Here is a 15,152-nt window from a genome sequence, read left to right as displayed (position 1 = left end):
CGGGAAGGGGCATCTGTGGTGGAGGATCCAGCGGGCGCCAGATCCCGGTGGGAAACCGTATCTTGCCTGCCGTCGGAGTACTCCACGTAGGCGTAACTGGGGTTGGCGTGGAGCAGTCGGACCTTTTCAACTAGGGGGTCCGTTTTATGGCTCCTTGCGTGCCTCCGGAGAAAAACAGGTCCCGGAGCCGTCAGCCAAGGTGGAAGCGAGACCCCGGAGGTAGACTTCCTGGGGAAGCGAAACAATCGCTCATGAGGGGTCTCATTTGTGGCCGTGCAGAGGAGTGACCCATTGGAGTGTAGGGCATCGGGTAGGACCTCCTGCCAGCGGGTGGTTGGGAGATTTCTCGACCGCAGGGCCAGAAGGACAGCCTTCCACACAGTCCCGTTCTCCCTCTCCACCTGCCTGTTTCCCCGTGGGTTATAGCTGGTCGTTCTGCTCGAGGAGATGCCTTTGCTGAGCAGATACTGACGCAGTTCATCGCTCATGAACGATGTACCCCGGTCGCTGTGGATATAAGCGGGGAAACCGAACAGGGTGAAGATGCTGTGCAGTGCCTTAATCACCGTGGCTGAGGTCATGTCGGTGCAGGGAATGGCGAATGGGAAACGGGAGAACTCATCGATCACGGTGAGGAAATAGGCATAACGGTTGGTGGACGGGAGGGGCCCCTTGAAGTCCACGCTCAGTCGCTCAAAGGGGCCCGAGGCCTTCACGAGCCGAACCTTATCTGGCCGATAGAAGTGCGGTTTGCACTCCGCACAGACCTGGCAGGCCCTGACCATGGCCTTGACCTCCTTAGTTGAGTAAAGTAGGTTGCGGGACTTGATGAAATGGACGAGCCGGGTAACCCCCGGGTGGCAGAGGTCATTGTGGATGGCTTGCAGGCGGTCCTCCTGCGCGTTGGCGCATGTGCCGCGGGACAGGGCATCTGGGGGCTCGTTGAGCTCCCCTGGACAATACTTGATATCGTACGAGTAGGTGGAGAGTTCGATCCTCCACCTCAAAATTTTATCGTTCTTTATTTTGCCCCGTTGCGTGTTATCGAACATATAGGCGACAGACCGTTGGTAGGTGACGAGGGTAAACCTCCTACCGGCGAGGTAGTGTCTCCAGCGCCGCACAGCCTCCACAATGGCTTGTGCCTCCTTTTCGACTGCAGAGTGTCGAATCTCGGAGGCGGTGAGGGTTCGGGAGAAGAACGCTACTGGTCTGCCTCCTTGATTGAGGGTAGCAGCCAGGGCGATGTCTGATGCATCGCTCTCTACCTGGAAAGGGATGGTTTCGTCCACCGCGTGCATGGCGGCCTTGATGATGTCAGCCTTGATGCGGTTGAAGGCCAATTGAGCCTCAGCCGAGAGGGGAAAAGTGGTGGTCTTTAGGAGTGGGCGGGCTTTGTCCGCATACTTGGGGACCTACTGGGCGTAATAGGAGAAAAGCCCCAAGCACCGTTTGAGGGCCTTGAGGCTGCGGAGGAGAGGGAGTTCCTTAAGGGGGCGCATGCGGTCGGGGTCGGGACCTAGGACCCCGTCTTCCACGACATAGCCGAGGATGGCCAGCCGGGTGGTGTGGAAAACGCATTTGCCCTCGTTATAGGTCAGGTTAAGGGCTCGGGCGGTCTGGAGGAACTTTTTGAGGTTAGCGTCATGGTCCTGCTGATCATGGCCGCAGATGGTGACATTGTCCAAGTACGGGTATGTAGCCCGCAAACCGTACTGGTCCACCATTTGGTCCATCGCCCTTTGAAAGACGGAGACCCCATTTGTGACACCAAAGGGGACCCTGAGGAAGTGGAAGAGCCGGCCGGCTGCTTCGAAGGCAGTATAGGGGCGGTCTTTTGGTCGGATGGGGAGCTGGTGGTAGGCAGATTTGAGGTCGACCGTGGAAAAGACTCGGTATTGGGCGATCCGATTTACCATTTCCGCGATGCGAGGAACGGGGTACGCATCAAGCTGCGTGAATCGGTTTATGGTCTGGCTATAATCCACGACCATCCGTTTCTTCTCCCCGGACCGGACTACCACCACTTGCGCTCTCCAAGGGCTGTTGCTAGCCTCGATGACCCCCTCTCCCAGTAAACGCTGGACCTCTGACTTGATAAAAGCCATATCTTGGGCACTGTAGCACCGGCTCCTGGTGGCGATGGGCTTACAGTCAGGAGTGAGGTTAGCGAATAGCAAGGGGGGTGCGACTTTCAGTGTCGCAAGGCAGCACACCGTAAGGGGGGGCAAGGGTCCGCCGAACTTCAGTGTCAGGCTTCAGTGGCTGCACTGGAAATCCAGTCCGAGCAGCAGGGGGGGCATAGAGGTGAGGGAGGATATAAAATTTGAAACGGGTGTATTTGGCACCCTGGATCGAGAGATCCGCAATACAGTACCCCGTGATTTGTACCGAGTGGGACCCAGATGCGAGGGCTATGGTTTGGGATGTGGGATGGGTGCGTAGGGAGCAGCGCCTTACCGTTTCAGGGTGGATAAAGCTCTCCGTGCTCCCGGAGTCGAAGAGGCATGCAGTGTCGTGCCCGTTGACCTGGACCTGCATCATGGAGTCCTGCAGGTGTTTTGGCCGAGTTTGATCGAGGGTGATCGCACCCAGTCGCGGGTAGTCGGAGTCGTTAAATGGCCGCTGCTGTTGGTCGCACGTGTCGGGTCGAGAAGATGGCCGCTCCCATGATTCGCACGAGGCTGATGACGCGTCAGAAGAGGACGTGTCGGGTCGGTGCGCAGCAGCATTGCGAGGCCTGCGGGCCTGGGAGCCTGATTTTCGGGCCGGCTGTTCTTTGTTTTTCTGGCCCCTGGGTCTGGCCAGGCAGACCCTCGCAAAGTGCCCTTTCTTCCCGCAGTCGCTGCAGATCGCGGAGCGGGCTGGGCGGCGTGGGTGCTGGCCCTGCCCGCAGAAGTAGCAAGGTGTGCCCCCATGGTGAGCGGGTCGCCGTGTGGCGCAGGCCTGTAATACGGGCGAGTCTAAGGAAGTCCGGGGGGGGCTGGCAGAGTCCGCGGGGTACGTGCCCAAGTTGTGTCGGGCCACCTCCAGCGAGGAGGCGAGCGTTAGCGTCTCCTGGAGGTCTTTTGCCCCGTTTTCGAGCAGTCGCTGCCGGATGTAGGTCGAGCGGATGCCGGACACGAAAGAATCTCTGATGTGCAGGTTCATATGGACTTCCCCTGTCACATCCTGATGGTCACAGTCCCTGGCCAGCGCGGTGAGCTTCTCAACAAACTCGTCGAGCGATTTCCCCCGAGCGCTGCCGGCAGGTAGAGAGCAGATGCCGGGCGTGCACCTCATTGACGGGTTTGACAAACCGCTTGCGGAGCAACTCAATCGCTTCCTCATAAATCGTCGCCTTTTCGAGCGTGGCAGAGATTCTGTGACTCACCCGGGCGTGGAGTAGACGCAGCTTGCGTGGCCCCAGGATGGGAGTCTCTGCGGAGTCTAGGTAGGCCTCGAAGCACCGCAGCCAGTATTTAAAAATTTCCTTTGCCTCCGGCGTTCGTGCTTCCAGATTGAGCTTCTCTGGTTTTAGGCCTGCATCCATCCTGAATCTAGTTTAGCCTAATAAATTGAGGTACCCTCAATAATGATGCTTAGAGATTAAACTGTAAAGAAGGCTTTATTAGGCTATTAACTATGCTACAGATTTGGACGAGAGCTGACTGCTATACAGACCATGAGGCAGGCCTTTATGTATGGCTCCCAGATGGGCGGAGCCCCCAGTGTTCCAAGCCTGGTCTTAAAGGGGACATCACCTTACATGATGATAAGGCAGTAACCGTTCATCACACAGTGGCAGTGGAAAATGATCTATCCACAAAACTGAATTAAGAGTAATTTTAAAATCTCCACAAATTCTTACTGAGTCACCTCACTTTAATACAGGGTCTCCCAATCGCTTGTAGCAGCAGGTTTGATTATTCCTGTCCTTACTAACCTGTTTCATTGTTTGTCAACTTGAGACTTGATGGTATATGTGAGGCATTTGGGTGAGATTGTCTGGCTTGATTTTTAGGTGTACTTCAACTCCAGCCATAGAGCCGAGTGAATCTTCAAATACTTTCTCGTAGTTCTTCAGAAGTTGTTATAAGTTGCTCTTTGAATCCACTAATTGATTGATTGTTGCTCAGTTAAGCCTAATCTTAGCTGACCATTCTCTGCCAAATAGAGTAGGAACGTTTCCATGGACAACGTGACGAGACAACTTTCCCTTAGATTTTTTCTAACTACCTTTCTGCCTCCTTTCTTCTGACTGGTGGTCACCAATTCTCTTTCTAACTGCACTTCATTAAGATGCAGGGTGACCACGTCTAAAACTTGCTTTCCATGTAACTCTCCAAAGCTGGCTCTGTATCGTATTTTGTTATATAATGTCCCTGGAAGCACACGGGGATATTTTGTGTCAAAGGCACTATATAAAGACAAGCCATTGTAGTTGATTAGCTAAAAGTTTTGCAGTGCTAATATTACTTGCCACTTTCTTGCTGTATGCGTGCCCAGAATGGTTCATTATCTGAGAAATTGCGAATGGAACTGAGCAGTTATTAGTGAACATCTCCACCTCTGACCTTATAATGGAGAGAAGGTCACTGAAGTGACCTAAAAATGGTTGGATCTACAACGTGCTCTGATGTACCCCTGCAGTGATGTCCCAGGGCTCAGGTGATTGGCCTCCAATAACCACAATCATCTTCCTTTACCTTAGGGATGACTCCAAAAGTGGAGAATTTTCCACTGATTTCCAGTGACCAATTTTACTTGGACTCTTTAGCACCACACTCAAATCAAATACTGTATTGATGTCAAATGCTCTCTTGATTTTCTGCCTGGACCAATGGTGCGTGGACCAATGATCCTGGCACAACTCAAACTGAGTATCAATGAACGGGATCAATCAGCTGATGGAAGGCAACAACTGATAGTAGACACATTCTTATTTGTGTGTAATCTGATGGTGTGGGACCCCATAAAGAAGACTGCCAGAGCCACTCCCTCCCACCTGTATATCACTGTGCCACTGGCTCTGGTTGGTAGGATAGCATAGTGATGGAGGCATCTGAGGCATTGCCTGCAAAGTATGATTCTATGCATATATCTGTGTCAGACTGTTGTTTGATAAGTCTCTTCCAATTTCAAGTGAGGAGGACATTGTAGCACTGGGAGGTTGTGTCTTTGTCGTGTCCGGTGCCTAGGTCAATGCTGGGTTGTCCATCATGTTTTATTTTTATTGTAGTTATCATGGATTTTGATGTGCTGTTTTAGAGGACAATTAGGAATGAATCACCTTGGTGTAGGCCTGGAGTCACAGCCAAGTAAGGATGGTAAATTTCCTTCCATAAAGGACATCAGCGAACCAGATGATTTTTTAAAAAACAATTTGATGGTTTCATGGTTACCATTACAAACACTAACTTTTTCATTCCAGATTTATTTATTAATTAACTCAATTTAATTCTTCCAACTGTTGTGGAGAGACCTGAACACTAGTGCAGTGTATCATTAGTCTAGACCCCTGAGTAACTAGTATTAACATAACCACTATACTACCACACCCTTCCTTTATTGATGGGGTTAGCAGAACGAGAGTGGGAGGAACTTTAATGTGGAGCATAAACACTGGCACAAATCTTTTCAGCTGAATGCCCTGTTTCTATGCTTTAATTAGAATTGACTCAATTTTGTAGTCATTGGTGAACACCGCTACTAGCCTTTCATTACATTATACTTGCACTAATTACTAATTCAATACCAAATCATTTATAGAAAGTAAAATAAAAAAGAAGGAAAGCAAAATGTGATTCAGAGAGGAGAGATAAAAGAGACAAAGGAAAAGTTGAATTATTTCAAATCTCCTACAATAATTGAAATCTGAAAGAATAAGACTTTCCACTTGTTAAAAAAAAATTTCAGTGACGAGCTGATTTTTTGACAGTAATTATAATGCAGCTAAAAAATCACTTGCACTTCAATGAGCAAACTCTATCTTTTTCTGACTGGTTTGTTGGTATTGATCACGTAAGTACTGTAACTGTTCCATGTATCTGAATGCTGAGTCTCTGGACAAGAAAATGTTATATAGAATCTTTAGACAAGTCTGATTGCACATTTAACTGTGCGTGTAGTCACTGGAAGTTGCTATTCTATTTACTCTTCAACAGTGAAAACTGATTGCCTCAATGTTACTTTTAACTCAAAATCTAAACATATGTAACTATGCAACTACTGAATGCTGCAAAACTAGGGACTTAAAACGAGATTCAAACAATACTTTCTGTGTAAGTCACACAATGGCCAAATGGAACATGGCCCTAGCATGTATTTATGCATTACATGAATGGTGCATTAACTTTCAAAGAACAATGCCAACTTGCATTTATATAGCATTTTTAATGTAGCAAAACATCCCAAGATGCTTTTCAAGAGCAAAATGTTGGCACTGAGACCCAGAAGGGTGGAAATAGGTAGCCTTGGTAACAGAGAGAATATTGGCCAGAACTCAGCTCACGCTGAAGTAAGACAGCATCGGACAATGGCAGGGAAAGGAATGGAGTTTAGTGGCTTTGGAACGGCACTTACCGAGAAGACTGAAGACTATGAGAATTTACAAATAATTTAACTGTGATATTCTGCAATTTAATGCTTAGATTTTTCTCTATTAGCAACATCTACACTAGAATGGATATTGGGCAAGATTAAGACAGGTTCAAACAGAAACAGAATATTTGTATCCAATTTTCCTAAGTCAGCTCATTGCTGTTCGAGTGGCGACAGGGAGCACTCTAGTGGTGAAACTCAAAAAGTCGATGTACATGAAAATTTGAAGTTTTGGAAATAATTTGAGGAGATTATTTAAATAAGGGACAAAGATTCTGAGAGAAATGAAAAAGGTTTTGAAGAGTCTGAGAATGCCTGTAAACCCATTGTAGAAACCTTTGCCAAAATCCAGGCACAGAGAGCTATGAAATGACATGCAAAAAAATACAAAATAAGTAAATCCTAAGTGCAAGCATGAGGTTGCAGGCAAGTGACAAAGCAGCATAACACCTAAGCATTGAGGTAGAGACTTGCTGTGAAATGTAAGTGGTGTAACATGTGATAATTGTTAGGTTAATGGTCATCTATGCTAGACCATGACACTATCTCCATAGTTTAGCAATGCAGCAAACATGTCTATGAGCAAAAGGAGTTGCATTTCAGGAACTGTGGGCCATTGTCACTAGATGGCCCAGCCCCATTGTGGTAGTATGCATTAGGGGTCATGTGGGACTGTGAAGCCGTGATGTCAGTGGTTGACAGATCCCGGGTCCTGGTTGGCTGTTGACCTCTAGCTCCGCCCTGAAGGCGGAGTATAAGAACCAGGAGTTCTCTCCCGCAGGCCAGTCTGTTACTGAACTGCGGGGAACAAGTCACGCTTAATAAAGCCTCATCGACTTCATCTCTATTCGTCTCTCGTGAGTCTTTGTGCGCTACACCCATGTTGCAGGGTTATTATAGGTGCCCTTACACCAAATGGCTCAGCAGCTGCCCTTCTAATAATAGTAGTCCGAGAAGACAATTTCCCACAATTATTGCTGGGTAAGTGTGTTAGGTCCTGCAGAGGTATCAGACAGAGTGTACTAGCTGCGGGTTATTCCATTATATCTTCTTTCGCGTAGCACCACTGAATGCATGAAATACCATGTCTGGATTGTGTCAAAGGAAGTACTGAGTATTGATATCATTTTGCCATCCCCATATCTCAGTGATGAGCTAAGCAGTTCCAGCTTTCCTTTGGTAATGGAGACTTGATCAGCACAAATAAGTATGTTTATCTATTTGCATAAGTGGTTGTAGTTGTTGGGAGCTGAGTCACAGAACATCATGCTTACAGAATTGTGCAGTGCCCAACCCATAATCCCCTTACACCCCACCACCATTGATCTTTCTGATTTTATTCTGTTATGAATGGAAGGCTTTAATAAGATGGCTAGGTTTTGGACTGCATCTTTAATTCAAGGTAAAATGGAGGAATGAAATCTGGGGTGGGATTCTGCCGTAATCGGCAGGGCGGGAAACTCCGGCGGGAAGAAGTGGCGTGAACCACTACGTCGTCGGGCCGCCCTAAAGGTGCGGAATCCCCGCCCCCGAGTGGTTTGTGCCGCGCCGGCCGGCGTGGAAGGGGCTTGGCGCCACGCCAACCGGCGCCGAAGGGCCTCCGCCGGCCGGCGCAAGTTGGCGCATGCGCGGGAGCGCCAGCGTGTACTCCATTGTATCTTCTTTTGCGTAGCACCACTGAATGCATGAAATACCATGTCTGGATTGTGTCAAAGGAAGTACTGAATATTGATATAATTGTGACATTCCTATATCTCAGTGATGAGCTAAGCAGTTCCAGCTTTCTTTTGGTCATGGAGACTTGATCAGCACAAATAAGTATGTTTATCTATTTGCATAAGTCGTGGTAGTTGTTGGGAGCTGAGCCACAGAACATCATGCTCACTGATTTGTGCAGTACCCAACCCATATCCCCTTACACCCCACCACCATTGATCTTTCTAATTTTATTCTGTTATGAATGGAACTAGGTTTTGGAGAATCGCCGGGGGTGTGGGGGGGTGCGTTGACAGCGGCCGCCGACCGGCGCGCGCGATCCCCCCCCCTCCCGCCAAATCCCGGTGCCGGAGAATTCGGCAGCCAGCGGGGGCGGGAATCATGCTGCCCCCTGCCAATTCTCCAGCCCGGCGGGGGCGCTGAGAATCCTGCCCAGTATCTTCACATTTTGCACTGCTTAGTTACTGGGGGATTAACTGTGAACAGACGTTTGGTCTCCTTGTTTTTGAACAGAGAGAGAGAGGTCTCATAGAGACAAAAGGCAGCAGCTGGTGGTCAGCCAGAGAGATGATGGTAGTAAGCTATCAGATAGAAAATGGGAGAGATCCTGGTATGGCCAAGTGGAAAGAAATCACTGGAGTGGGCCAGAATTGCTGATAAAATAAGTAATATACTACAGATGCTGGAATCTGAAAGAAGAAAAGAGGAAGTTAGAAAAACTGCAATCTGCCTGATGCGTTGGGTAGGCTGGGTCGATATTGACTGCACTTGATGCAGTGTAGCGAGAGACAGACCTCCAACACTTGATAAGATGCAACACGATTTTATTTAACATCTAAACTATTATACATGTTCAACTGTGGGTTGACACTATGCTGACTTGACTGGAGACCTGATACTAGCCTAACCAGACTTACTAGCTACCACATAGTGTTTGCACTGGCCAGCTCACTAACTCTGACTGTCTCAGAGGCTGGGTCCCGAGAGAACGGGAAAACTGGTGCCCTCTGGCTTTACAGTGGTCGTGTTCTGTCTGGTGATTGGCTGCTCTGTTCTGTGTGCTTACTGGTCATCCTGTGTGTCAGTCACTGCCTGTCTGCACTCCATGGTATACATAGGTGTATATTATGACATCTCCCCATTTTTCTTTGTTCTGTATTGTGTGTTGAGATAATAAATATTAAGGTGCATGTGCGTGTGGATGTGTATGGGTGCGTGACTATATACAGAATGTGTGAAAATGACCTTATGTACACAGGAAGGTGTCGATAGTGCAGATATAGGGCAATGAAATGGTAACAACGATATTTACAGAGTTCAAAACTGTAAGGTAACATAGTTGTGCAAAAGTTCAGTCTATAAGTTTAGTCTCTGCGGTGGGCGACAAATTCTGGTTGACCGCCTCAAGGGTGGATCAGGGGCCGCCTGCACTTGGATAGGCAGGATGCCGCCAATGCGGTGGTCGCAGAGGTCGGCAGGATTACTGATAGATCGGTGGCCTTGTGGTAGGGCACGTCCGGAGGAAGCATTGTGTGAGGCGGGACATCATGGTTAGGTGGCGGGGGTGGAACTCTGCGCAGCGCCCGTCTGTTGCGTCGTAGGAAGGAGCCATCAGCCATGTGGACGAGGAATGATCTCGGGGCCACTTGCTTGACCACCACAGCTGTGGCGGACCAGCCGCCATCAGGCAACTGCACACGAACACAATCAGTTGGGACCAGCTCGGGGAGATCCGTGGATTGAGCGTCGTATGCTGATTTCTGTTGGGCCCGAGACTGCTGCATCTTTTGTATGACCGTGAGGTGGTCAAGGTCTGGAACATGGATGGCTGGAACCGTGGTTCGCAGAGTGTGATTCATGAGCATCTGTGCAGGAGACAACCCAGTGGACAGCGGGGATGCTCTGTATGCCAGCAGTACCAGGTTGAAGTCGGAGCATGAGTCTGCAGCCTTGCATAGTAATCTCTTGACGATATGGACCCCTTTTTCGGCCTTCCCGTTTGACTGCGGGTAGTGGGGGCTGGAGGTTACGTGACGAAAGTTGTATAGGCGGGCAAAATCAGACATTCCTGGCTGTAAAAACTGGGACCGTTGTCACTCATCACCGTGAGCAGTATCCCATGCCTGGCAAACGTTTCTTTGCTTGCTTTAATCACCGCCTTCAACATGAGAAGAAGTAGTCGACCAGGCGGACATAGTCATACCCATTGGCGTGGAAAAGGTCAACACCGACTTTGGACCATGGGAAGGTCAGTGGACTGGTCCATATTTAAGAACTCAGCGACCAACTTAAATGAGTATGCCACCACCGTCACAGACTTCATCAGCAAATGTGTGGACGACTGCGTGCCAAAGAAAGCAGTACGTGCGTTCCCCAACCGGAAACCATGGCTCAATCGCGAGATTGACTCCCTACTGAAGGACAGATCTGAGGCGTTCAAGGCAGACGACCCTGACCTATACAAGAAATCCAGGTACGACCTCCGCAAAGCCACCAGAGATGCCAAGAGAGAATATCAAACCAAGCTAGAGTCACAGATAGACTCTCGGCAGTTGTGGCAAGGACTAAACAACATAACGGGCTACAAAGCGAAGCCGAACAGTATCTCTGGCAGCAGCGCACCCCTCCCTGATGAACTCAATGCATTCTATGCTCGGTTCGAGCAGGTAACCAACAATCCGCTGTCGAGTGCCCCAGCAGCCTGTAATTCACCCGTACCCACCATCACAGCTTCCGAAGTCAGATTGGCCTTCCTGAAAGTGAACCCTCGGAAGGCGACGGGCCCGGACGGGATTCCTGGTCGTGCACTCAGAGCCTGCGCGGACCAGCTGGCAGAGGTATTCGCGGACATCTTTAACTTGTCCCTACTCCACTCCGAGGTCCCCACCTGCTTCAAGAAGACCACCATCATACCGGTACCAAAGATGAACCAGGCAACGTGCCTCAATGACTACCGACCAGTGGCCCTGACTTCAGTCGTAATGAAGTGCTTCGAGAGGTTGATCATGAGCGCATCACCTCCATACTCCCAGAACGCCTTGATCCACTGCAATTCGCATACCGTTGTAACCGGTCCACATCAGACACCATTTCCCTGGCCCTACACTCATCCCTAGAGCATCTCGAAAACAAGGACTCCTACATTAGACTCCTATTTATTGACTACAGCTCCGCCTTCAACACCATAATCCCAGCCAAGCTCATATCAAAGCTCCAAAACCTAGGACTTGGCTCCCCACTCTGCAACTGGATCCTCGATTTTCTGACCAATAGACCACAATCAGTAAGAATGAACAACACCTCCTCCACAATAGTCCTCAACACCGGCGCCCCGCAAGGCTGCATACTTAGCCCCCTACTCTACTCCCTGTACACACACGATTGCGTGGCAAAACTTGGTTCAAACTCCATCTACAAGTTTGCTGACGATACGACCATAGTGGGCCGGATCTCGAATAAAGACGAGTCCGAATACAGGAGGGAGATAGAGAACCTACTGGAGTGGTGTAGCGACAACAATCTCTCCCTCAATGCCAGCAGAACTGAAGAGCTGGTAATTGACTTCAGGAAGCAAAGTACTGTACACACCCCTGTCAGCATCAACGGGGCTGAGGTGAAGATGGTTAGCAGTTTCAAATTCCTGGGAGCGCACATCTCCAAAAATCTGTCCTGGTCCACCCACGTCGACGCTACCACCAAGAAAGCACAACAGCGCCTATACTTCCTCAGGAAACGAAGGAAATTCGGCATGTCCACATTAACCCTTACCAACTTTTACAAATGCACCATAGAAAGCATCCTATCGGGCTGCATCACAGCCTGGTATGGCAACTGCTCGGCCCAGCACCGCAAGAAACTTCAGAGAGTCGTGAACACCGCCCAGTCCATCACACAAACCTGCCTCCCATCAATTGACTCCATCTACACCTCCCACTGCCTAGGGAAAGCGAGCAGCATAATCAAAGATCCCTCCCACCCGGCTTACTCACTCTTCCAACTTCTTCCATCGGGCAGGAGATACAGAAGTCTGAGAACACGCACGAACAGACTCAAAAACAGCTTCTTTCCCACTGTCACCAGACTCCTAAATGACCCTCTTATGGACTGACCTCATTAACACTACATCCTGTATGCTTCATCCGATGCCAGTGCTTATGTATTTACATTGTATATGTTGTGTTGCCCTATTATGTATTTTCTTTTATTCCCTTTTCTTCTCATGTACTTAATGATCTGTTGAGCTGCTCGCAGAAAAATACTTTTCACTGTACCTCTGTACAGGTGACAATAAACAAATCCATCCATCCATCACTATCTCATGTTGCTGTCGAGTTTCTATGAGTTGAGCTGGCTGAAATTTCTGACATGTGGGGCAGTTGAGGACCGTGTTGGCAACGTCCTGGCTGGTGCCCGGCCAATAGACTGCCTCTCGAGCTCTGCGTCGACATTTCTCGACCCCCAGGTGACCCTCATGGAGTTAGCCGAGACCCATAGCTCGCATGCTCTGCGGAATCACAATCCTATCGAGATTCATGAGGATGCTGTCCACCACCGTCAGGTCATCCTTGACGTTGTAAAACTGGGAACACTGTCCCTTCTGCCAGCCATTCGTGAGGTGCTGCATCACACGCTGTAGCAGAGAATCCTTGGCCGTTTCCTCACGAATTTGGATGACCCTCTCATCAGTGGCCAGAAGGTTGGAGGTACACAATTGCACCTGCGAATCGATTTGGCAGACAAAGTCAGTTTGTTCACACGGAGTGGTGATAGACCTGGAAAGGGCATCTGCAACAATGAGTTCTTTGCCTGGCATGTAGACAAGTTCAAAGTCATAGCGGCGTAGCTTGAGAAGGATTCGTTGTAACCGAGGCGTCATGTCATTCAAATCCTTCTGGATTATGTGGACTAGTGGCCTGTGGTCCGTCTCAACCGTGAATTTTGGGAGGCCATAGACATATTTGTGAAATTTGTCGATTCCCGTTAGGAGGCCCAGGTATTCCTTCTCGATCTGAGCGTACCGTTGCTCAGTGGGCGTCATGGCTCTGGAGGCATACGCAACTGGGGCCTATGAGGAGGAGTCATCCCGTTGGAGGAGCACCGCCCCAATACCGTCCTGGCTTGCGTCAGTGGATATTTTTGGTCTCTTTGGTAGCGTCGAAGAACGCCAGAACCGGGGCTGTGGTGAGTTTTGTCCTCAACTCACGCCATTCGTTCTCATGAGCGGGCAGCCACTGGAATTCCGTCAACTTTTTGACGAGATGGCGGAGGGCTGTCGTGTGTGCCGCCATGTTGGGAATGAACTTCCCGAGGAAATTGACCATCCCTAGAAAGCGGAGGACCGCCTTCTTGTCCTCTGGGGTCTTCATGGTGTTGATCAGCGAGACCTTGTCAGCATCTGGCCGCACGCCTTGCTGCGAGATGTGGTCACCAAGGAATTTGATTTCTGATTGACCGAACGAGCACTTGGCTCTGTTGAGTTGGAGGCCATGCTCATGGATTCTGTGGAATACCTGCTTGGGGCGATCGATGTGTTCTTGAGGAGTTGTGGACCAGATTATGACATCGTCAACATACACGCGCACCCCCTCGATACCCTCCATCATCTGTTCCATGATGCGGTGAAATACCTCTGAGGCAGAGATGATGCCAAAAGGCATCCGGTTGTAGCAGTAGCGACCGAATGGGGTATTGAATATGCACAGCTTGTGACTGGATGCATCCAGCTGTATTTGCCAGAACCCCTTGGAGGCGTCCAGCATCGTAAAGAGTTTGGCATGAGCCATCTCGCTGGTCAACGCCTCTCGTTTTGCTATCGAGTAATGTTCCCTCATGATGTTGCGTTTTAAATCCTTGGGGTCGATGCAGATTCGAAACTCCCCTGACGGCTTCTTGACGCAGACCATGGAGCTGTCCCAGTCCGTGGGTTCTGTGACCTTTGATATGATGCCCTGGTCCTGGAGGTCCTGTAACTGCTGCTTGAGGCGGTCCTTGAGGGGTGCCAGCACCCGACGTGGTGCATGGATCACAGGGGTGGCATTCGGTTTGAGCAGGATTTTGTATCGCTATGGGAGTGTGCCCATTCCGTCGAACACGCTGTGATACTGCGTGATGATGTCATCAATTTCAGCCTGGAAGTTCTCATCAGGAGAGGCCGTCGCCTGTGAGGATGACATGGTGTGGACTCGCTGAACCAAGTTCAGGAGTTTACAGGCCCGAGCACCGAACAGGGATGCTCTGTCAGGTCCCACAATCTCAAATCGCAGTGTCGCTTTAAACGACTTATTAGAAACTCCGAGTTGGCATGAGCCACTGGCAGCTATGGCATTGCCATTGTAGTCAAGGAGCTGGCAGGCCGGTGGAAGAATGTTTGGTCTGACCCGGATGGTGTCGAGATAGGATTTGGAGATGAGGGGCGTCATTCTCCGACCCCCCAGTGGGTCGGAAAATGGCAGTTGGCCGCCGTGAATCCCGCCACCACCGGTTGCCGAAGTCTCCAGCACTGGATATTCAGCGGGGACGGGAATCGGGCCGCGCCGGTTGGCGGGCCCCCCCGCTGGATTCTCCTGAAGTCCCGCCGATAAATTGTCTGTCCCGCCGGCGTGGATTAAACCACCTTTTGAACGGAGGGACAAGGCGGCGTGGGCGGGCTCCGGGGTCCTGGGGGGGGGGGGGCGCGGGGCGATCTGGCCCCGGGGGGTGCCCCCACGGTGGCCTGGCCCGCGATCGGGGCCCACCGATCCGCAGGCGGGCCTGTGCCGTGGGGGCACTCTTTCCCTTCCGCCTCCGCCACGGTCTCCACCATGGCGGAGGCGGAAGAGACTCCCTCCACTGCGCATGCGCGGGAAACTGTCAGC

General features: G+C 50.3%; 1 protein-coding gene across 1 annotated transcript in view; it reads left to right on the top strand.

Annotated features, from left to right (window-relative positions):
- The window catches only part of LOC140410548 (protein disulfide-isomerase A6-like), a 121,339-nt gene that overhangs the window by 17,026 nt on the left and 89,161 nt on the right, over positions 1-15,152 (top strand). The gene's annotated exons all lie outside the window — the stretch shown is intronic.

This window comes from Scyliorhinus torazame, chromosome 4, assembly GCF_047496885.1.
Source record: "Scyliorhinus torazame isolate Kashiwa2021f chromosome 4, sScyTor2.1, whole genome shotgun sequence".
In the NCBI taxonomy this organism is placed as follows: Eukaryota; Metazoa; Chordata; class Chondrichthyes; order Carcharhiniformes; family Scyliorhinidae; genus Scyliorhinus; species Scyliorhinus torazame.
This window is presented reverse-complemented; position numbering and strand designations above follow the sequence as displayed.